The sequence below is a fragment of the Rhinolophus sinicus genome, chromosome 10 (assembly GCF_057876585.1).
Source record: "Rhinolophus sinicus isolate RSI-liver-muscle chromosome 10, RSI-T2T, whole genome shotgun sequence".
NCBI classification, from domain to species: Eukaryota; Metazoa; Chordata; class Mammalia; order Chiroptera; family Rhinolophidae; genus Rhinolophus; species Rhinolophus sinicus.
Window position 1 is genome coordinate 3,143,332 of NC_142510.1, and position 25,049 is coordinate 3,168,380.

At 48.3% G+C, this 25,049-nt stretch overlaps 1 protein-coding gene across 5 annotated transcripts in view; it reads right to left on the reverse strand.

Moving 5' to 3' along the window:
- IQCK (IQ motif containing K) overlaps window positions 1–25,049 on the reverse strand; it is a 348,027-nt gene that overhangs the window by 96,895 nt on the left and 226,083 nt on the right. For all 5 annotated transcript variants that reach the window (XR_016022511.1, XR_016022509.1, XR_016022510.1 and 2 more), the window contains one exon: window positions 2,787–2,896. The gene's annotated coding sequence lies outside the window, so the exon portion shown is untranslated. The remainder of the gene's footprint in view (window positions 1–2,786; window positions 2,897–25,049) is intronic.

Here is a 25,049-nt window from a genome sequence, read left to right on the forward strand (position 1 = left end):
ATTCTACTTACCGTATAGGATTGTTGCAGGATTAAATCAGATAACACACGGTGTAGCAAGTGGAATCGTGTCCCCCCAAAATGTCATGCCCACCCGGAACCTTGGAACGTGACCTTATTTGGAAATAGGGTCTTCGCAGGTGTATCTAACACAAGGATCGAGATGAGAGCACGTTGGGTTAGGGTGGATCCTACGTCCAATAAGAACGTCCTTGTGAGAAACAGAAGAGGATACACGGAGACACAGAGAAGAAGTGATGTGACGACAAAGGCAGGTAGTGCAGTGATGTGTCCACAGGCAAAGAACGCCAAGGATGGCTGGCGACCACCACAAGCAAGGACGCAGGGCCTCCAGGGGGAACCAATCCTAACAACACCTCGATTTCAGACGTAAGGTTTTCTAACTGTGAAAGCAGACATTTCAGGTCATTTGTTACGGAAGCCCTAGGAAACCGATCCATATAGTAAAGGTCCATGCTCAATAAACGGATTTTTAAAATTAGTACGTGGTTTTTCCTGCCATTAAACGGCAAGGCCCTGCCCCATATTCCTATGGAGACCAGGCAGTATCTAGCTAGATATTTGTGTGACTTTCCTGGTGCCGCCGTAACAAAGTAGCACAGACTGGGTACCCTGAGCAACAGAAATGGACTTTGTCACAATTTGCGAGGCTGGAAGTCCAAGGTCAAGGTATTGGCAGGGTTGGTTTCTTCTGAGGCCTCTTTCCTGGGCCTGTAGATGGCTGCCTTCTTCCTGCATCTTCACAACATTTTCTTTCCCTCTGTCTGTGCCCAAACGTCCTCTCCTTATGAAGACACCTGTCAGATTAGATTAGGGCCCACCCCCGTGGCCTCATCTGAATTTATTTATCTCTTTGAAGACCCTACTTCCAAATATAGCCCCACGCCGAAGGACTGCGGGTTAGGGTTCCGACACATGCATTTTGAGGTGACACGACTCAGCCTGTAACACGCGGATACATTCTTGTTGTCCTAAAGCATCAAAGCACCGAGTCTGCAGCTTGCAAATACAACTCAATCAGATGGAATAAGGAGTTACTGAGGCTTCCTGTGGCAACCATGGATGTTATTCTTAAGGGTTCCAAACTCAGATGCCTCAGATGCTGGACAGGTAACCGAAAGGTAGGAACCAGGCCACGTAGAAGGCTCAAGGAGTGGTGGGGCTTTTGGGGACCTGGAGAGAACACGCACTCAAATGCAAACATTTAAACTAGCCAGAGAAAGTGCGTCTGCAGACAGGATTCAACCTGCCGCGGAGTTTGCGACACTTGCTTTTCCATTCTACGTCATCATCGTCACCATCATCACAATCGTCATCGTCATCCTGCCTCCTCTATTTGGAAATCTTTTCTCTGATAGCTACGTGGTGAACTCCTGCTCATACTTCGAGGCCCTAGACAAATGTTACCTACTCAGAGCCTCCCCTCGCTTCCCCGAGCACAGACACTCCCTCTTGTCTGTTCCCAGCGCACATCGTACTTTCCTCGTTGCCGGTAAGGAGCGCATCGCTTTGCAGGTCTGTCTCCCTGCTAGACAGTAAACTCCCCAAGGTGACACCCAGTTCTTCTGCCTACCCCTCCCTTGCGTTTGGGGACAGGAAACCAGAATATAATGAGTGCCTCCCATGTACCAGGCATTGCAATAAGCACTTAATCTTCACAAAAGCATTTCTCTTACCCCAGTTTACAAATGGGGATCCTGAACCCCAGAAAGGTGAAGTCACTTGCCTACGGTGCCAGACCTAGAAACCCTTTGGCAGAGCCAGAATTGAAACCTAGCCCCCTGATATTAAAGCCCCCAATGCCTCTCCCACGCCACACCACTCCCCAGGCAGCCAGAAGGGCAACCTGCCACCAGATGGCTAAGGGGACAGTGGGATGGGCCACTGGGAAAAATTCCTGTCCTCTCTGTGTATTGAGGGGGTTGGACTAGCTGCTATTTAGCTCCTTTCCTGCACTGACGTTTTATTCTAGGAGGCTTGTTATCTCTCCTTTTGACACCGCCTGAGCTATTCGAGACAAGTTCCTGCTTTAAAAATAATGATAAAACTGCCTGTCAGTGGAAATAAGCCTCACACACTATCTCGCGAACAGAAGCAGAATTTCTGAGATACCTCTGCGAGTTCGTTAGGCATGCAAGATTAAACTCGAATTTACGTCGGCTCAGTCATACGTGCTGTAAAAGTGAATTGCAAGGGATGGAATTTTCAGCTGCTCAGCTGGTTCCAGATGAAGGTGAGGGAGACCTGCACCTCCACGCAGGGAACCACCCACCGGAAGACCCGGGCTTCTCCCTGCCAACAGCCTGGCACACCCTGACCAATTCAGGGATGGAGCACCGGGGTCAACATGCAGACTCGACTTAGAACCTCCAGGTTCAAAGCTAGCTCCACCTGCTAGGGGAGTAGCCGTGAGCAAGTTTCTTCATCTCGGTGGCCCTCGTCTATAAAACGGGGTGAACAATAGAGGCCCTGCTATTGGTTGTTATGGGGAATAAATAAATGGTTGCAGCCCCTGAGAATCCAAGTTGGAATTAGTACACAGGGTCTTTGCAAAGGTGCCCAGTTCCTTCGAGGACACAGCTCAAGCTCAGGGTCGTATTTGCAAGGCCCTGAACACTCTGGCCTCTGACTATCCCTCCAGCCTTGGCTCTTGCTGCTTGCCCCCTCCCCTCCCCCATCCCTGCTCAGCCATTCGCAGTACCCCACATGTCCCCCACTCTCTCTTCTCTTCCCCACCGCTGTTGTCCCATATAAATTTCTACTCACCCGTCAGAGGTCACCTTCTCCGGGAAACGTCTCCCACTTCTCCAGGCCGGCATGCGGCTTGGTTCTTGATGACACGCCTGAGAAAGCGCTCTTCAATTCACCTGGCCCTGCTGGAAACATAGGTATGTGCGGGGTGTCACTAGTGACTCACCCTTGGTGGGCAGGCAAGCAAAGCATCAGCATCTCCCAAACTGTTAGGAGGGGACGGGATGCCTGAGATGACAACCAAAGGAAGCCTGTTTAAGGCTCAGACAGGACGCTCTCTCCTCTCAGGCAATATGAGCGGCAGCTGGATGCCTGAGCTCCAATCCCAGATTCTCCATTTATAAGCTGTGTGACGCCAGGCAAGTCACTTAACCTCTCTGCACTTATTTCCCCATCTGTACAATGGAGACTAATAATACCTTCCTCACAGTGTTATTGGGGGGGCGGCTAAATGAGTAAATACATGTAAAATTCTCAGAATAGTGCCTGGCACACAGAACTGCTGAGGTGGGAAGATGCTGGGGCATTCTAGAAACTGAACGGCTAGTGTAGCTGCAAGCCACGAGTGATTCTCTCTCTCTCTCTCTCTCTCTCTCTCTTTCTCTCTCTCTCTCTCTCTCTCTCTCTCATTCCTTTCAAGGAAGAAAGAACAAGGGCTAATGAACTTCGAGATATGGAATCAGGCCAGTACACCAGACGCCAATTCCACAACAGCCAGTCCCGAAAGGCAATGTGCCAAATTTCCCATTCAACAATTGACTTTCCTTGAATGGTCCTAAATCCCGGGGACATGGCTGAAGATGGAAACAACACAGACAAGCTCGGCAGTGGGGACCTTAGAGAGCATGGGGCGTCAAGCAGTGCCTGGAGAGTTGTCCAAGGCAAGGCACCTGTGACTGACGGGAAGTGGGCGTTTGTTCTCCACAGACCCAAAGAAAATGGACATTGGAGGCTTTCAATATGTAGGAAGGGTTCCAAAGGGAAGAAGAGAGCCGCGAGCAAGGAAACCCCCGAATGGGGCAGGGAGACGAGCGTGCATCACTTAGACGAGCCCCACTCTGTGAAAGAGGGGACAGGCTTTGACACACAGGTGGGTTCTTCCCCAGGACCAGGCAGGCAGAGGGTCACAACCTCTGCGTAGGAGATCTTTCCCACCTGAGTTTAAATTCATGGTTTTTAAGTTCCATACAACTGGTACGAAGAGATTAGCCTCCTAGAGAAGCATAAACTAGGGAGATTGTTTTCTTTTCCCGCCTATTCTCTGTGTCTCTGCCGTCTCCAGATAACACTAAGTCTGTTCATTGACCCCCAGGGACACAGAGACATGGAGCTTAGTGGTTAAGAGCGTGGACTTGGAGACACCTGCCATGTGACCTTGGGCAAACCACCCTCCTGTGCCTCAATTTCCCCATCTAGAAAATGGGGATACGAAGAGCTCCAACCTCACAGGGTAGATGTGAGCAGTAAATAAATTAATACTGAAAGTGCTTACACTAGTCCTTAGCTCATAGTAAGTGACCGATGCATGATGGCAGCGATTACTACTATTACTATTATTACTATTATTATTCACTATTCAGACGAAGACAAAGCAGAGCAAAAATTGGGCAGGGGAGAATTCCAGACTTTAACTCCTTTGAACCCCAATTTATAAGGAGAAGGAGAGTTAACCGGAGGGGAGTTACTCTGGTTTCCTCTTGGGACTAGGTACGGTGCCCCAGAAGCTGGACAACCTCCCTGGGTAGGATCTGAGACGGGCGCCATTAGAGATGGACAGCCTTCCCTTAGGGAATGAGTGATCATGACCCATTTCAGAGAATTCCGGAGGGTAAGAGCTGCACCACCCATTCCCCTGGTTCCAGAAAAACACCCCCGGATGTGCTGGGAGGGACTCTCCAGAAGCAGAAGCAGAATGGTCTGGTTATGCTGCTGCTTGTCCCCAAGGAGAACTACAGTGGTACCTCGGTTTCCGAACGTAATCCGTTCTGGAAGACCGTTCGAGTTCTGAAACGTTGGAAAATAGCCGACAGCTGGGCCTCCGGATCTTGCACTCAGCGGAAGCCGCGGGACACCTTCGACTTCCAAGGCGTGTTCGAAAACCAAAGCACTTACTTCCCGGTTTATGGCGTTCGTAAACTGAAATGTTCGTCAACGGAGACGTTCGAAAACCGAGCTACTACTGTATACACCACTGGACCGCTGGCTCAGCCTTTTACCCAGTGACAGACAAGACCAACCCCAGACGATGTTTCAAAGGAGGGTGTGTTTCCTCCTGTCGTGCGGGAGACCCTGCTCGCTGCGCCATTTGTCGTGCGGGGCGGCCTGCGGGGTCTCTGCTCCCGCTCCCCACACAAGAACGCAGGACATGGTGAGGCCAAAAAGGAACACCCACGGAGCCATAGGTAGGGGAGTCATACCACTGTATTCTCTCTGGCGGCACTATACTCTCACTGGAGGCTGGATCCACACTGTCCGCAAACCGCCATCCACGCTTGCCAGCCCAGCCGCCATCTCCTTGCCTCCATTCTCTTCTCTCTCTTTTCTCTCCTCCGTAGCCGCAGCAGTTATATTGGCGGCTAATTGGCTAACTGGCTACAGCTGACGGCCCATCAGCCACAGCTGACGGCCATCTACTACCCGAGCCAGCACTCCTCCATGTGAGGCCGAGAGCCTGGAAACTACTTTCTGGGGCTCTGTCCCCACACCTCCTGTCTGCTCTCATTTCTGGACTCGTCCTCCAGGGAGAAGAGGATTCCGGTCCTGTATCCATCACCCGTATGCACCCAGTCTGAGGGGTGGAGAAATTGCTAACCTAACATCCACGGGGCCACGCTTTGCTGAGCTCACTGCGCTGAGAGGCACACGTCAGCTCCGGGCCGCAGACCAGCAGGGCTGGTCCTAGCAGTGCCTTCTTCCCACTTCCTCCGACTCCCTCTGCAAGATGGATAGAGGGTCTTCCTGCTCAGGGGAGGCTGAGTTATAGCCTCAGTGGAGGAAAGCGCAGACATTCTTCCCTCGTCCTTTCTTGTTTTCTTTTGTCCCTGTGCCTGCCGGCCACCGGGCAGAAACCAAAGCCAGTCTGCAGGCTCTGTCCTGACCTGCCTGCACCCCAGGGGAAGACCGGCCCAGCATTCCCACCCGGGCAGGGCTCTGTGACCCATTTCTCCCACCTCCCAATTGTGCATTGGCTCTTGGTCACTGTGTGTATAAGCGCTTTGTGCAGGCCACATGCAGGAGAGCACAGGGGAGTGTGTGGGGGGGGGCATGTGGGGGCAGAGCCCCAGAAAGTAGTTTCCAGGCTCTCGGCCTCACATAGACAGGTGCTGGCTCAGGTAGTAAATGGCCATCAACTGTGATTGCATGGCCGTCAGCTGTGGCTAGTTGGCCGTCAGCTGTAACCAGTGAGCCATTGGCCACAATATAACTGCTGTGGCTACGCTAGCAGAGGAGAGAGAGAGAATGGGGGCTAGCAAGGAGATGGCGGCTGGGCTGGCAAGCGTGGATGGCGGTTTGCGGACAGTGTGGATCCAGCCTCCAGTGAGAGTATAGTGCCGCCAGCGAGAATATACTAGTATGACTCCCCTACCTATGGCTCCGTGGGTGTTTCTTTTTGGCCTCACCATATCCTGCGTTCTTGTATGGGGAGCAGGACCAGAGACCCCGCAGGCCTCCCTGCACGACAGGGCACTTACTCAGGAATCTCTGCCTCTGATAACAGATACTCAAAGAACATCGGCCAGCATTATAATCCCCACTTTGCAGATGGGAAAACAGAGGCCCAGAGGATTTAAAGGGCTTGACTAGAGAGTAGGTGGCAGAGCCGGCTTTCTGTGACTGGTCTTCAAATTCTGAATCCTCTTGCTAGGTCAGCCACTGCCCCTTATCCATAAGTATTACTCTCCACTTTATCACCCCCAGGGGAAAATGTGTATGTACATACTGTGTGTGTGTGTGTGTGTGTGTGTGTGTGTGTAGTAAAGTAAAACATATGCACAGATGAAAAAATACAACAAATGTACAGAATACAAAATAAAACCATACAACCCCCATCTAACGCCTAGGTGCATGGAGCAACGTGTGCAAATCAAATTGTTATCTACCACCCTGATCTACTGGGCTGACGCCTGCTTCTCGACTTCTAATTCACAGTAGACTCAAAACACCAGGCCTGCTTTCTCCCTGGTTCCCGGTCTGGCAGTCGGTTCTGTGCTATGTTCCTCCTCAGCAGAGCAGAACTCCACCCTCAGTGCAGCACAGCCTTAGAAGGGGGCTCCGTGGACCTCATCCTAATAGACTCTGCCGGCGGCCCATCAGGTAGACGTGATAGACAGCTGCCTGCCACCCTCAGCCAGCAGTGCGGACAGAAGACAATGCACGTGAACAGGCACCCACTAGACAGAGAACAGCGGGGGTTTGCACACACCGGGTGGCTGGAGCTGCCCCTCCTGCCTGGCTTTCAGGCAGGTGTCTGGGTGGGGTGGGGTGGGGTGGGGTGGGGTGGGGCGGGGTGTTGAGGGACAGGCGCAGTAATGCCGCCTGGACCGCCAGGGAGCTCAGGGGTCGGACTTTTCTCCATGAATGAATCAACGCTTGTACCACAGGGCCAGTATGTGCACTTTGGTGCCTGGCGAGAGAGCAGGGCAGGGCTTCTTGCCCATTAATTCTAAAAAGGACTTTTTAACCTTCTGGACGTGAGGGCAGAGGTTTGGAGGCTGTCAGAGCTGGAGGCAGCCGCAGCAGAGGAAAAGGGGCACCTGGTGCAGTGTCAGAAAGCTGGGTCTCATCCCAAATTTGTGTACACGTGAGCTGCAGGGCCTTGGGCAACTCACCCCATCTTCCTAGAGTGCAGCTTTCTTGTTCTCATTAGTATACGAATATATGACTAATATAAATAGATATATAAATATGATGTAGCTACAACATATAAAATATGCATTATTTATACAACATAAGTATATATACAAATGTATAATATTTATATATTTGCATGCATATGTATTAAATATATTTATATCATTGTATAATATATACAGTAAGTAAAATAGAAAGAGATAAATATTATATGGGAATATGTATACACACATATGCACAATACACTGGACCCTGGGGAAGTGTCCTCTGCGACTGCGTCTCATCTGCAAAACAGGAGCCGTATTGGGCTCCCATCAGAGGGTTCATGTGAGGATGAAATGAGATTAATTATGTAAGATGTGGAGACAATAAGTGGTACTTGTTTTTCCTCCACTGCACTTAGGATAATTGTAATTGGGGGAAAAAAGTCACCCTGTGATGTGTTTCACGTCCGTCTCCCCTGCCAGGTTTTGAGCTCAGTCAGAGCAGGAACCATCTGCTCTGTCACCAAGTCCCCAGCAGGGTGGGTGCTCCTTACAGTGTGCAGTATGGACAAGTGACTACAATGAAAACAGCAGCACCTACGTCCAGGATAAAGGGAATTGCATGTCGTAGAGGGTGCACATTGGAAGCCGTTAAACGCCGTGAAAACAGGAAAGGTGGATTGCCGTGGGTTGCGAGGTGCAGAGGGGCCCCCAGACCACTGGGAGGGACAGACGAGAAGGAGGAGAATTAGAACTCGGGCAAAGAGCTGAAGGAGAAGCCAGGAGGCGCCTTTAGGAGGTGGCCTGAGGGAGTGGAACAATAAGTAACAGCAACATAATCGCTTCTGGATAAAGGAGGCAGGCCAGCCATGATGCTCCCGTGTTTGTGCAATTCTCCTCCTGAGAACTGACTTGCCCCAGCAAGCTTTTATTCATTCATTCAACCCATTCATTCATTCAATCCATTTTTATCGATTTCCTACTAAGTGCACTTTCCTGAGCACTTAGTGAATTCACGTCCAAGTCCAGGGGATGTAGGAGTGAATAAAACAGACCAAGTTCCTGCTCACATGAAACTCGGATGCTCCTGGGGATAGACAAATTATAAGTACACAAGTCCCTACAGATATCATGGCTGAGACGAGTGCCATGAAAGAAAAAGAAACTGCAGAAGGGTACAAGGAGCCATGGGGGTCAGGCTATGTTAGAGGGAGGTGAGAAAGGCCTCTCTGATGAGGTAGGCGCTTTGAGGGAATGGGTGGGAACAGCATTCTGAGAAGAGGGAACAGCGGGTGCAAACACTCCTGAGTGGGCATGTGGTGGATGGATTCGGCTGGAGTGGAGTGAGCCAGGGGGAAGCAGAAGGAGCTGAGATCAGAAAGGTGGGGGGGGGCAGCTGATCACAGGGAGCCTTATTAGCCATGACGACGGGTAATGAGATGTGTCCCACCATCTGACGTATCCTTTAACAGATCGCTCTAGCTGCCATGAGGAGAACAGACCGTAGAGGGCAAGAGTGAGTGGAAGAGACCACTGTGTGTGTGTGTGTGGGGGGGGCGACTGCTGTTGGTGCTGATGGGGGGGGAGCTGATGGTGACAGGAACCAGGGTGCAATGGAGGAGGTGCGCAGTCTCTGAACAGAGGCTTTCTCCTGTCTACAAGAGGCATTCGATTTGCATCAGCAATCAGAGTCGGAATTAACAGAGACCTTGAACCTGAGCTGGTCCAAGCACCTGCATTTGACCGATGAGATGCCCCCAAGATGACACAGGCAGAAATTGGACAGAGCCTGGGCAGGAAGCCCCAGTTCAACACCTTCCACTCCTGGCTCCTTTTTGGTCATTGTCACTTGTCCCTTCAGTCTCTGTGGCTTTGGAGAAACAGATCCGCAAAGAGCTAATGCACTTCAGAAGTTGAGGGTAAAATTAAGAATAACTTGCTTTTCATTTATAATTTATGCATGATGCACCACCTACTTCCCAAAAGGATTTGAGACAGCTTACAATAACAATCATCTTTAAACCATCTTCACAGCCACTAAAAAACATGTTTTCAGAAAGTCCTTAATGGAACAGGGAAATGCTCAAAACATAACTTAAAATGAAGACAGGACGCGGAACTGTATTTACTACAATATTGTTACATAATATAAAGATGGCTGGAGAGAGGGGAGAGGGAAGAAAGACAGGGAACGGGAGAGAAGAGGGGACGCGATGAGGAAGGAACAGGAAGAGGGGAGGGGGAAAACAGCGGAGGGGATGGAAACATAAAGTGGAAAGAAACATTGATAGGGGTTGTTTCCCTTCTTAAAATTGTACGGAAAGATCTCATTGCTAACAGCCCAGTTCCCCAGGATGTTATAAGTAAGATGATTTTCACGAGAACTAATATCTTTTTAATGTTAGTTGTTACGCATTCATGGATTAAATAATGTGTCTTTTTAAAAACATAGCTAACACATCATAACTGTGTGTACTGGTGTGATTCCATTTGATCCCCAGATCCATTCTCCACCCCGCTCTGCCCTGCTCTGGGCAGAGGAGGCTCCTTTGTCCTCTGGTTTTTGCTTGGTTGTGGCCAACTGGGGCTCCAATTTAAAAAATCAGAGGGCAGAGGAGAGGGGGTCAGGGTTTTCGCCACCCTCCCCCAAACCCTCCGTCCTGCTTCCTTAGCCCAGCTGTGGACTGAGGGCCTGCGGGTGGGGCTCCCTGCCAGGCTCCAGCTCCCTGGGGCCCATCAATACCTTCGTCTTCCCTGTGAGCTCCTGATGTCTCGCTCTCTTTTGTTGCTGTTCTTAGCCTTGCCCTCAACTCAGGAGAAGTCTCTTTAGTAAACGCTCTGTAGTATTTCTCAAAGTTTGTGTACAGGAATTACCAGGAGACTGCTACCTATACCCCCAGCCTCCACACCCACGCCCACCCAAGGTTCTAACTCAGTAAAACTGGGGTGGGGCCCGGCAAGTTTCATCTCTAACAACTCTCAGGAGAGGCTTATATTGCCCATCCGGGGACCACTCTTTGAGTAGCAGTCCTTTAGTTTAACCCCTTGGGTGTGCCCTGTACTTCCTGAAAGTTCCCTACTAACACTTGACGGGGGCAGTCCAAGGGACGTGTCCGGGACGGTGTAATTAGCTACATCTTATAGAATTTGTTATCAGGAGAGATAATACAATGGTGTCGATTTAAGTCAAGACACTCAATCGCGTGGGGTTTCTTATTGGCCAATACATAGGTGGAAGAGTAATGGCCGAAGTAGGGTACTGCCGTCACGTAAACCTGAAACGTGGCCATGGCCTTGAACCAGGGTGGAAGGCTGACGTATCTCCAGGAGACTGTTAATGGAAGCTGGAAGGGCAGCGAGGAAACTGCTATTGGAGGCAGGAGAACACGGGACTTGACTAATGAACAGTTAGCAAAATGTCCCCTGGAGATAGAAATAATATCTAATGAACCTGTCCGTCTGGTGAAGGAAATTTCCAGGTCGACTGCCGAACGTGCCAGCTGACTTTTATTAACTCAGAGCTCATTATTTTTATTAATTAAAGTTCAATAAAATTAAAAATCCAGCTCCTCAAATGCACTAGCCCGAGGTCGAGGGCTTACAGGCCACAGGTGGCTACCCCACTGGAAAGTGCAGACTATCTTGGGCATTGCCACCATCATGTCTTGAATCAACGCGACTATATTCTCTCTCCTGATTCTGTGTTGATGGGGCTCGGCTGGGTGATTCTTCTGCTCTCCGTGGTGTTGGCTGGGGATACAGTTGTCTGGGAGATGTACTGGGACGGAGCATCCCAGACGGTTTGCTCACCTGGCTAGCAGTTGGGGTCAGCCGGACGCACAGATGGGGCGACCAGCCAGAGAGCCTCAATTCTTACCCACGCATTTTCTCCATGTGGGCTGGGCTTCTCACAGCATCACAGCTGGGTTCCAAGAGGCAGGAAGTGGAAACTCTTTGGAAGCCCCAGAATATCACTTCTGGTGCATTCAAGTGGTCAAAGCCAATCATGAGACCAGCTCGGATTCAAGGGAAACAAGTATTTCCCTTATCCAAGGGGATTCTGTTTCAAGACCCCCCCGTGGGTCTTGGATGCCTGAAATCTTAGATAGTACCAGACCCTACGTATACTATGCATTTCCTATGCATACATACCTGGGATAAAGTTTAATTTATAACTTAGGCACCGTAAGAGACTAACAACAGTAATGTGTAATAAAATAGAACAATTATAACAATATCCTATAATAAAAGTTATGTGAAGGAGGTCTCTCTCTTAAAGTAGCTTAAAATATCTTATTGCACTGTAGTCAGCCTTCTTCTTGGGATGCTGGGAAACGATACAAGGCCTACGTGTTAAGACAAAGTGAAGTGAATGATGTTGACGTCATCATGTAGCGTTAGGCTGCTGTTGACCTTCTGACAAAGTCATGTCTTCCACCCACAAATGTAATACTTTTCCCATCTTAACTAAGCACTTATCTATATCACACACCGTGGCCAAAACTTTTTCAGGGTGAGGTGCAGCAGCAAAACTAGCATGAATTCCTTTTTCCCTCTTCACAAGTTCACAGATAGAAGAGTCAATCATTCTTACCGTAGATCTTAGCAACCTCAGCGTACAATTTTTTTTTTTCTTTCCTTATGAAGAACGTCCACCTTTTCACTTAGAGGAAGCACTTTAAGACTTCTCCATGGCATGTCCAAATTGCCAGCATCACTACGCTTGTACTTTAGGGCCACGATTAATATAAAGGTGAGCTGAACACAATCACTGTGACACCTCAACAGCTGACCTACTAACCCAGATGGCTGCTAAGTGACTAATGAGCAGGGAGCGTCTACAGTATGGAAACGCTAGACAAAGAGGTGATTCACGTCCCAGGAGGGACAAAGTGGGATTGCGCGAGATTTCACCAAGCTACTCAGCATGGCGCGTAATTTAAAACTTATGAATTGTTTACTGCTGGAGTTTTCCATTTAATATTTTCGGACTGTGGTTGACGGCAGGTAACGGAGTCTATGGAAAGCAAAACCATGGCTAAGGGGGGGACTAGTGTAAAATGATGTCCCCCGCAGCTTCAAAAACCCTCAGCTCCCACTGTCTGCCCAGTCGGAGCTTCCCAAGTCCTTCCGGAACTCGTGCCCTGCCATTCTCTCACGCGCATCCAGGATGCCAGCCTTGCCCAGTTACCTGCAGCCATCAGGAGCCCATTCTCACCTCCCCACTTTCACTCAAGCTATTTCCTGTGCCTGGGATGTCCTTGCTCCAATTACTAGCCCAGTACTCTGGCCTTCGGCAAGTCACCTCACCTCTCTGACACTGAACTGACTCATCACACAATGAGGGTAATCGTTACGTCTCCCTCACAAGTGGTTGGATGATTAAGGAAGACAAGATGTACAGAACAACCAGCACAGGGCCGGGCAGTTACCCCACCTGGCTACCGCGGGGAGGGCATCTCTTCCTTGGCTCAGAATCCTTCCTGCCGATATCACCTTGGTCATTTTTTTATACATTCCCAAGGAAGCTTCTCACCTCATCCTGTCCTTTACCCAAGGCTTCCCTCTTCCCCTCCTGAATATCTAACTGAATGATTTACAGGGGGGGAAAAAGCAATACTTTTTTTTCTCTCTCTCCTATGCCCAAGGGGGAAAAGAAGGGGAGAGACAGATAGCCTAAGGAACAGCCGACCTTGGATTGGCCGCCGGAGTTCTAGACACTCAGATTCAAGCTGGGGGATTTGATCACTTCCCTTTCTCTTAGAGAGCAGGCGCGAGATACCAGGATAGCTTCCTTCAAGAGCATACATAGTGCTTTCTTGGCAAACTATGACCATTTGTCACCCTTTGGGAAAAGCATGAGCAGAAGGGAAAAAATATTGGCAAGTATTTTACCCTGAAAGCCCCACAGTCTTGTGGATGAATCGCCTGCCACGGCTAGAGCCACAGGCAAGTTTTCAAGCAGTTCACTCGCCCAAGATGCTCATCGATTGTCAACTTCGACAGCTGGATGCCAAACTCCACTTGAGGGACAAGAGGAAGAGGCATAAACATTAAATACATCATCTTTCAAGTGTGTCCCCCCATTTCCTGACTGTCTCTTCTCCCCCAAATCATCATTTTCTCTTTTCTTTTTCACTTGACGTTGCACGGAGGAGGCAGAGATCATCAGTTTGATTTCTGATTCACCACACCAGCAACTGAGCACAAAGACAGAAGGAGCGGCCTGTGGGAATCAGCAGTCATGGGTGCCCACCCCCCGCTCCATCACTTTCCAGTGACATGTCCTCTGCTTTTCTCATCTGCAGAATGGGTATAACAATGCCTACCACTCAGAATTGTTGTGAAATTTAAATGGAGGCACACATACCGTGTTTCCCCGAAAATAACATGATTTTTCAGGATGCTCGTAATATAAAATAAGCCCGAATGCATCTTTTGGAGCAAAAGTTAATATAAGACCCGGTCTTACTTTCGGGGAAACACGGTATCAAAGGTAATATGTAGGAGCTGGTATTATTGTTGCTCTTATTGGTATTATCACACTTGAATATACTTAAAATACTTCAGTGGTCACCAATGAGTCCTGGGACCCCAGGCCTCAGCACTCTTATTTCCCTCCCTGCTTAGTTTAGATCCATAGCCCTTACCCATACCTGATATATAATATATGTTTCCTTACTTGTAATTATCTTTCTTCCTCATGGGGAACATTAGTTCCTTGAGGGCAAAGATCTTGGTCTACTTTGTCTCATTGCCAAAATTCCAGCACTTATCAGGCGCCTGGCACATAGTAGATGCTCAATAAATATTTGCTAGCTGAATGAATGGGTAAATGAATGAGTGACCAGACTCGCACGAACGAACCCACTAGCATACTCTGATCTCCTCCCTATCGGCCCCATGGATCGGTGGAGTTCGAATGGACTGAGTCCGTCAATAGAGGACGGTCACCAGGAGAGGAAGGGCAAGGGGCCCTGCTGGATGACCTCATCTTGGTACCTTCGTTCATTCCTTGTGCCCCACAAGCACGAGGACTCAGGGTCCTAGAGCCAGTGGTGTTTGGGGAGATGGATGCTGGCCAAACCCACAGGAGATTGGCGTGTATACCAGCACAAACGCATAGCAAATGCCTTCATTTACAATGATTACTGGGAGAGCCAAGAGGGCCAGAATGCCTCTGCTGGCATGAACAGCACATTCACTCCTCGTCTGGAGCCAAACTGTAATCATTTATTCATTAAACAAATACTTAGGGAACATGGCGGTGGGCTAAGCAAAAGCAGACGTGGTGAGAAGGGGTTCGGTGAGCGTGTTACCAACAAACGGACACTGAGGTTCTTTGGGTTGTAGGTCATGGAAGACCACTTGCATTGGCTTAAACAGGGAGAACCGTTTCCTCAGCTATAAAAGAGAATGAAATCCTGCCATCTGCAACAACATGGATGGACCCAGAGGGTATATTATGTTAAGGGAAAGAAGTCAGACTGAGAAAGACGAATACCACACGATCTCACTTATAGGTGGAATCTACAGAACAAAAGAAACAGAACGGAAACGAATTTATAGATACAGAGAACACACGGATGGTTGCGAGATGGGAGGGAGCTTGAAGGGAGGAGTGAAAAGGGGGAAGGGATTAAAGAGCACAAATTGGCAGTTACAAAACAGTCACAGGGCTGTAAAGCACAGCACAGGGAACATCGTCAGTAAGATGGTAATAACTAGGTATAGTGCCAGGTGGGGACTAGACTAGTCAGGGGGATCGCTTCGCAAGTTATGTAAATGTCTAACCACTATGTTGCTTACCTGAGACTAATATAATATTGTATGCCAACTGTAATTGCGAAAATAAAAATGTATTTCAGAAAAAGAACAGTTTACTACAAAAAGGAAATGCAGGGGTATCTCATGGAACCTAAGGACAGCAATTAAATTTTGGTCTTAAGAGGGATAGGAATTAAGAACAGGAAAGATAGAAACCATGAGAGCCACGCTTTCTCTCAAATATGTATCATGTATTATGTATTATATACTCCTCTCTCCCAGTTTCTCTCTCTTCCTCTCTCTCTTGCCCTCGCCTTGCATGCTCTATCGTATCAGCTTCTCTCTATCCATCTGCTTCATTTTTCTCTCGTATCAGTCTGAAGTCTTGGCTGCACAGAAAACTGACTCAGGCTGATTTAAACAGGGAATTTATTAAAAAGATATCAGGAGACTCACAGAATCTCCAGGAAGCCCAGAGAACAAAACAAAACAAAACAATGCAAGAATAAGGAGAGGCTAGACAGCCAGATACAGTCAAAATCCAGTCCGGTGAGGACGCCACTGCTGCTATAATGGAATACCAAACATCTCAGCTTGCAGCCCTTCCCCTACTGGCACCAGGCTCCGTGAGCTGCTGCGGCCCTGCTACCAGGATACAGTCTACTATGCCTGCGTCACGTTCACAAGCTTGTGTCGTGGAAATTTAGATACATGTATACACACACACGTACTATAGTCCCTCAGTGTCCATGGGGCATTGGTTCCAGGAGCCCCCGCGAATACCCAGATACTCGGATGCTAAAGTTTCTTATGCAAAATGGCACAGTATTTGCATATAACCTATGTACATTCTCCCATAGGCTTTCACTCATCTCTAGATTACTTGGAATACCTAATACAGTGTAAATGCTGTGTAAATAGTTGTTATACTGTATTCTTTCAGGAATAATGACAAGGAAAAAAGTCGGTACTTGTTCAGCACAGAGGCCGCCATCACTCACCATCATCCTAGACCTGACTATTTAGTACGTATCAGAAACTAAGTAACTTTTTTTTTCCCCCGAATATTTTCAATCCATGTTCGGTTGAATCCACGGATGCAGAACCCACAGGTATGGGGGGCCACCTGTATGTGTTTATACGTTCCCCAAACATGGGGAGGAGGGGGAGAGAGAGACAATGGACAGCCCCCAAATCACAGCTGCCCCCATGGCTCTCTCCCCCTCTACAGCAGACTTTCTCAGTGCACATGGCCAAGCATGGCTGCCCGACACCCTACCACTCAAGTGCCAAGAGACACCGAGTCCCCATTCTAAACTCCCAGGAGCTTTGGTCTGATGGCTCCAATCTCAGTCAAGTGTTTAATATGATCAGCTTTCGCCTAAGGGCAGGATCATGCAATACAAACCTGCCCACAGGGGCTCCCCACTGAGTATGAAGAGCAAGGCTTAAAGAAAGGGAGACCTGTCTGAGCAGACACCCCAAAAAGACATCCGCTCCCTAGAGTCAGAGTTGAGAACTGGGTGATGATTCACTTTGGCAGCGTTGAGTTCTGGGAATTTAATGAGCCCGTCTGCAGAGCCCCAGGTGACACCCCAGGCTTCTGCAGTCCTCCCGGGCCCCTTGTCTCAGTGACATCAGTGACTGACCCCTCCTCCTTCAGCTGACAACCACAACGCACATTTACAAAGCTCTCACTGCGCACCAGTCACCCAGCACCATCGTGCATACCTTGTTTCTCCGAATTCTTAAAGCCACCTGTGGGGGGGCGCTATTATCATCACCCCCACTTTTCTGATGGAGAAACTAAGGTTTGGAGACATTCATATGCCCAGGTTTCTCAGCCTCCTAGTAAGAGGTGGAGCCAGGATTTGAACCCAGGTGGTCTGAAGGAAAGCCTGTGTCCATCAACCATCTTGCCTCACCTGTCGTCTCCTGTAACTGTACGGTCACATGAAGGTGACCCTCTATTTCTCTAGTTTCATCTAAGTGTCTTCCTGCTGGAGTTACCTCTTAGGGAGCCACCTGATTTTAAAGTCAGTGCCCACACCCCAACCATAAAATGGAATTCAATAGTCAGACAGTCTAATGTATTCCCATGAGAGGCAGCCTAGTTATCGCAAATAAACAACAATAAAGTCGTATTATAAAACTTGTACCCATTAATGTAGATAATGTGGGTTTGTAAGGACTATCTGACAAATACACACTCATTGCTATAGAAAAAATATGTGTGTCCCTCCAAAACTTGTATGTTGAAACCTAACCCCAAAGGTGATGGTATTTGGAGGTGGGGCCTTTGAGAAGGGATTAGTGGCCTTATAGAAAAAGACCCCACAGAGGTTTCTCTGTGGTGTGATCCCTTCTGCCATGAGAGGACACAGCAAGAAGAAGGCAGTCTAGGAACCGTAAAGCCTCACCAGACACTGAAAATGCCAGGACTTTGATCTTGAACTTCCCAGCCTCCAGAACTGGGAGAAGCACATTTCTGCTGTTTATAAGGTATTCTGTTATAGCAGCCCAAACGGGCTAAGACACTCATTCCATCATGAGAGAAATATTTATGAAGCACTGTTTTAGGCATGGGGTATAGAGGAGTTAATAGAACAGATAAACAGGAAAGCGCTGCAGGTGGCGTGGGGCAGTGAGACAGGCAATAAACGAGAAAGACAAAGTATATGATCTGTGACATAAGAAGCGTGACATGGAAAAAATAAAAGAGGGAAGGTAAATCTAAAGCGCTGAAGGCAGGGAATCCAAATTTTGGACTGAGCAGGAGGAGGTGTGTGAAAGGGTCATTTGAATAAAGGAGAAGAGGAAGGGAAGTAAGTGTGCAGCTATCTGGGGAAACAACAGTCCTGGCAGGAGGAACAGCACGTGCAAAGGCCCTGAGGTAGGAACAGGACTACAAGTGTTTTCGGGGAACAGAGAGGCCAGTATTGCGGGAGGGGACGGAAGGAGAGACAGAGCAGAGGAGGTTGAGTGGAGGTTAGTGGAAGTGAGAGCACAGAGCCAGCCCTGTAGGGCCTTGACGGCCAAGGTGAAGACTCGGGCTTTTTTTGCCCCCAAAAGCTAGAAGTGACGAGATTGATATGGTGTGTGATAAAAAGAGAGCAGCCCAGGTTACCTCCCACTCAGCCTCACTTTCTTCATCTGTAAAATGGGGACAAGTTGACCTACTTCCTAGAGGAGTTATGAAGATAAAAAAAGGGGAACCACAGAGCTTGGCACAAAGACCTCCCTAAACATTAATTATGGCCCTGTCACTCTTAGTAAAAAGGCCTCAGTGTACGGATGGCTGCTTTGGCTCTGTCTCCAGATTCACCAACTGACATTCCCTCCTGCTCTGTTGTGACACCCATCAGCAGGCCGTGAATATTTAATGGCCCACAGACGCCTGTTTCAACAGCATGTTTTCCTTTCTCAGACGGCAATTTCTTAATTGCTCTAAAGCAGATGTACTTGGTTTGCCAGCCAAGTCGCAGGAGAGATTGGTTTCAGGGCTTGGGTTTCCAAACACGACCTTGGAACTGAGTGGTTTCACGTTTGGAAGACCGTTCCTGGGAGTGATGGGAGCAGGGCAGGGGGAGGGTGTGGGGAGAGTTTCTGGATTAATGAGGACAGGCCGACGGGTGTGAGCCCTCAGCTGCCTGCCGACCCAGTGACCTCCTATACACAGCCATCGTCAGGGGTCTGGTGGCTGCAAGGCACCCTAATAAAGTGAGAGCAGAGGGAGAAGCATCTGGGTGTCACAGAGGTCAGAGGCTGTCAAACTGCTCTCGGCAGAGCTCTCAAGGGGATCCACAGTCCTGTCAGGTTCCCCCACCCTCCCTTTTAGTAACATTAATTATCGTGATCAGAGTCCAATTTACTGAGGCTTCGCAATATGCTGGGCACAGTTCTAGGCACTTTCCACAGGTCAATGCATTGCATCCTTACAACAGCTCCCCCGGGTGGGTATACATCCGCTTTCACAGAAACGGGAACCAAGGCTCAGAGAGGTTAGGTAACAGGTCCAAGGTCACCCAGCTTTTAAGCAGCGAGGCCAGAACTCTGACCCAGGCAGTGTGGAGTCGGGGCTCAGGGCCTTAAACACTCCGTCTTCACTGTCTTTACCTGTGCAGGTTTCTGTGTACGAGTCCATTTTGTTGCGTGTGCTTGCACATGCACGCGCGCACACACACGGAAATCACTGATCTCGTCTACAACAGAAGAAACTGCGGACAATGTTCCAGGATTGTTAGGACCCCTTGCTTTCTTAGCTGCTGCTTCCTAGCTACCCACTCCCTCATTTATTTATTCACTCAACAATTACTCCGATAGACGCTGCTTACCGGGAAAGGGAGCACAGCCAGTGGCTCACAGCAGACACAACTACGGCCGGACACACTGGGACAGGGGTCTGTCCTGGGGCAGAAGAGACCGCGGTACCAGCATCGCCCGATGCAATGGAAGACTCGCATGGTTCTGATTTGAAAAAACCCAAAGATGTGTTCAGGACGAACTGGGGACATGGGAACACAGGTGGGTGGTAGGTGACAGTCAGGATCATTCGAGAATACTCTGACGGGCTACATGCCACCAAATCAATAACCTGGAAGAAATGGACACGTTCTTAGAAACATGTAGCCATCCTAGGCTGAACCGTGAAGAACTGGAAAGTTTAAATAAATGGATCAATAGTAAGGGAATTGAAACTGTCACCCAAACCCTCCCCAAAAGCAAAGTCCAGGACCACATGGCTAAACTGGTGAATTCTACCAAACATTCAAATATGACTTACTACTTGTCCTCCGCATACTCTTCCAAAAAATTGAGAAAGAGGCAATACTCCCTAACTCATTTTATGAGGCCACCACTACCCTGCTACCAAAACCTGGTAGGGACAACACAGAAAACGAAAACTACAGACCAAGGATCTCCGATGCATACAGACACAAAAATCCTAAACAAAATACCAGCAAATCGAATACGACAATACAGTAAAAAGATTATACTCCACGATCAAGTAGGGCTCATCCCAGGGGCACAAGGATGGTTCAACACATGCAAATCGATCAATGTGGATACACCACATAAAAACAGAGGGTAAAAATCATATGATTATATTAATAGCTGTTAATTTTGTGAGAGTGATGATGGCGCAGAGGTATGGCCTTCATGGCCTGGTTTCTCCAAGAAATGAATTGTAAAGGGGGAGGAAAAAGAGAGAAGGCGAATCTATAGGTTAAAACAGACTTTAAAGACATCTCAACCAACCACAGCATATGGTCCTGGTTTGTGAGTTGATTCGTACAGACTGTAAAAAGGAAAAAGGGAGGGGAGAAGAGAGCTAGAGAGGGAGAGAGAGAAGACACAACAAAACAATATGAGACAATTGGAGAAATGTGAATGTCACCTGAATATTTGGTGACATAAAGGAACTCATTACAAAATGTTAAGGTGTGATAATGCTATTACAGCTATGTCTGTTTTTGAAAGAAGTCCTTACCTTTTATAGATACATGTTGAAATAGTTACAGATAAAAACAATAAAAATGTCCCAGATTTGCTTCCAATAACCGGCAGGAGAGAGAAAGGGGCTACAGATGAGCAAGTCCTGCAACGAGACCACCCCAGAGTTGGTAACTGTCAAAGCTGACGATTCATACAGGGCAAGTGGTTACATCATCATCTCTACTTTTGCCTCGTTTTGAAATTTTCACAATAAACGTTTTTTCATATTCGCATAAGTCAGAGATACAAACTGACAATTGTTTGTAAGACAACATGTCTGGGATTCACTTCGGAATAGTCTAGCAAAAAGATTTAAAATGTAAGAAGAAGGATTAAATAATCTGACTTCATTGCTGAGGCTCAGTGATGGATCCACACGTGTGCATTATTCTATTCTCTCTGCTTTTGTTTATGTGCGGAACTTTCCTTAAATAGAGAGGAGGGGAGGAAAAGAGCCTGTACCTCGGCCGCACATGGCTCTGCCATTTGTTAGCTTTGTGGCCCTCAGCAATTGATATACTGCCTGCCTCAGTTTCCTCATCTGTAAAATAGGGTACAAATAAAACCTATGTCCATAGCAGCTGTCTGTGTTAAGAGCCCCAAACTAGAAACAACCAAATGTCCATCAGCAGGTCGGTGGGTACATAAATTCTAGTACATCCATACAATGGAATATTACTCAGTAGTAAAAAGGGATGGACTCTGATATATGCTACCAAACGGATGAATCTCAAAATAATTATGCTCCATAAATTAGCCAGACAAAAAAAAAGAGTTCGTATTGTATGATTCCACTGACATAATTTTTGAAGAAAATGCAGACCTATCTATAGTGACAGGACGCATACCAGCAGTTGCCTGGGAACGGAGGTGACAAGGTGGGGGGGGCGAGATGGAAGGATTACAAAGGCGCACGGGGAATATTTGGGGTCAATGGTTAAGCTCATTATCTCGACTGTGGTGTCTTTATCAGGCTGTCCACTAACATGCGTTTATTGTATGTCATTATGTTTTAATAAAGCAATTAAAAACAAAACTTGTCTCAGAAAGTTGCTTGGATTAAGCAAGTTGATACACGTAAAATACACAGACTCATATCAGGCCCCTGGTGACTCTCAGGCAACCATTACTAGGTGCTGGGAGGGCAAGAAGAAATCCAGACAGAACCCTGCCCTCACGAAACGCTCAAGCTTCCCAGGAGAGGAGAGACACAAATCACAAAACACTGCAATAGGAAAGAACCACAGGGAAAGGGGGGATGTAAGTCAGTGCAGGCTTCTTGGAAGAAGAAATATATCAGCTGAGGCCTGAAGATGAGCAGCAGTTGGCGAGGAAAGAGTCTGAGAGAAGAATGTTCTAGTCAGAAGGAAAGCATGTGCAAAGGCCCTGAGGCAAGAGAAAGCATGCCACTTGCTACAGAGGGCGTGAGGGTCTGGGAGAGGGAAGAGGAGGAGAAAGGGAAAGAGTGGGCGGAGACCACTAGCATTTACTGGTTGCTATGACCTAGGCTCTCTACTAAGCACTTTACATTCATGGACGCATTTACACACCGTAACAAACCCATGGGGTGGACACTGTTATTATTCCCATTTTACCTAGGAGCAAACTGCGGCACAGATTGGTTAAGCCACTGGACCCAAGATCACACAGCTAGCCTAGTAAGAGTGGCAGGGAGATGCAACCACAAGTTTAAACGATACCAGCTCTGGAGCTGAGCCTAACACCCTAATGCCCATGAAAAGACCAGCGAGTTTGCACAAGCATGAGAGGTGCCAAAGCCAGCCCAGCACCACATTCAGTCTTCTCCTTAATGTCATGGAAAGAATCAAGAAAGAACTGCAAAGGGAATGACTTTCTCTGGAATACCATCTGTGGGAAAAACTGCTGCGGCAAACATGACCATCTTCCACTTAATGGATAAGGAAACGAAGCACCAGCAAAGTCCAGTCACTTGCCCAAAGTCACACAGCTGGTAAGCGTCGGGGTCTGACTCCAAATCCTTGGCAAAAGCCGATCTTGAAATGAGTTCTCCCCCGAGGTACCGTCTCACCTTCTCCTTTGGTCCCGCACGTCCCGGCCTGGCCTCTGCGGGGCTCAACACTCGTGTTTGCCCTTCCTGTGCCATGCCTGGCATCCAGCAGCGCTGTCTGAGGAAGGGCACCATGACTGCCGTGGGCAGGGGGGCACATCAGACTGCCACCTCTTGGAACGGGGTGCCAGAATCCTATGACACAGGTCTCTCGGTCAGTTCTCCTTCCTATTGAATTAGCACTGCCTGACACAATCCCTCTTTTGCCATTTTAATGTGATAAGTGGCTAATTTGACTGGGTTTAATGAGATGTAAATGATTGGATTCAATAAAGCACTAGGGAGTGTGTCCCTTCAAACTGCTGGCCTCGTTTCTCATTGGAGGTGTCACGCTCTGCCTGGGAGCATGAAGAGAGGGGCCGGAAGCTCTTGCTGGCACCTTGTGGGCCTGAAGGCTACAGGCCCCTCGCTCCTCCAGCTCTGGGACGCCTGCTGGGAAGGGAAACCTCAGTTCTGTAACATGGGATCACCCCATGCCCGGATCATGAGCTTTCCTGCCTCCAAACTCTCCCCACATCAGGGGTACCCCAAAAGGGCAGTCTTGGGGTGTTTTGCCCAGGAGGCCTCATGTCACTTCCAAAGCACTAGCACCCCCTTTGCATTAGGGTACAAAGTGACCGTAACACTCCCAGGGGGCAGGGGTGTAATTACTGGAGTGAAGTCCCTGAGAAAAGGGCATGGGATCCAGATAGCATTGCCAGATAAACTATAAAATGCCACTATATACATTAGTACATACATAATTTTTAGTGTTAAGTATGTCCCAGATATTGCATGGGCATACCTATGTCAAAAATTACTCATTGTTTATCTGAAATCCAAATTTAAGTGGACAGCCTTTTCTTTTATGGCAAAGAAGTCCAAAGCATTCCTATTTTCAGGGGGAATATCTCACTCTCAGAAGCCTGGAGCAGCCAAGTTCACTATATCCATTTGGTCCCCTTTGTAGTGGGGACTTAGAGTGGGATTCTCCAGAGGCTGGCTGTCATGCCAGCTACTGAAACAAACAAAGCCTGAAATTCAGTAGCTTCACACTGCAAAAGTTGACTTCTTGCTCCTGTACCAGTCCAATACTCCTGGTCCCTGGGGACGCTGTTCACAGAATGATGCCAGGAGCCATGCTTTCCGTCCAGTGGCTCTTCTTTCTGCTCTGAGGCCGTGGAAGCGTCTGCACCCATCCAGAGGATGGAGCAAAGAACATGAAAGACCAGAGGGCCATTAAGGGAGGTCTTCAAGGGCCAGGCATACAGTGGCTCGCATCACTTCTATCCACATCCTTTGCCTGGAGTTCAGTCACATGACCACACATAGCTGCAAGAGAGGCTGGGAAGTGTGGTACAATCATGCATCCAAGAAGAGGTTTGGTGACCAACTAGCCAGCATCTGCCTCAGGGATTATGTCAGGTGGTCTTTAAATTTGGTCAAAAAGCTCTAGAGGAATTTGCCTCCTTCTGGTTAGTCTGAGAAGACTCTCTGCAGGAGGAGAGATTTTAGGAACTGCTGGAAAGAATGGAATTCATTTTGAGGACCTACTACGTGCAGAGTATGCCTGATACTCTACTTGTCACCTTGTTTAACCCTCATAACAGTGACTTGAAGGCAGTGTTATTATCCACATGGAGCAAACCCTGATAAATGTCTAGCTCCCATTTCTTGAGGGCCTACTGTGTGCTTGGTACTTTGCTTTACACGTGTGATCCTATTTTAGCCTCACAAAACCCTGCCAGGTAGGCACCCATTTTACAGCAAGGAAATTGAGGCCTGATGTGTAAGTGACTTGCCCAAGGGCATGCAGCTCATCTGTGGCTAACTTGGGCTAGAACAGAGCTCAGTGTTGACCCTGGAATCCTACTTCTTTAAAGTAGGATGGATTTCATCTTGGACTCCCCATCCCCTGCCTGCCCTCCCTGAAGGGGGGACAGCTCTGGAGCAAATGGAGATTTCCAGTGGCCAGGGAGGTCTTGCCTGGTTGAGGTTTTCCCAACAAGGCTCTGCCTCCCATTTCAGTTTCTTTCATAATCTAATCTCTGCTTCCACGTCAGCAGTGACTAAGCCACTGACTCATTTCTTTTATGGCCCGAAGAGGCCAGC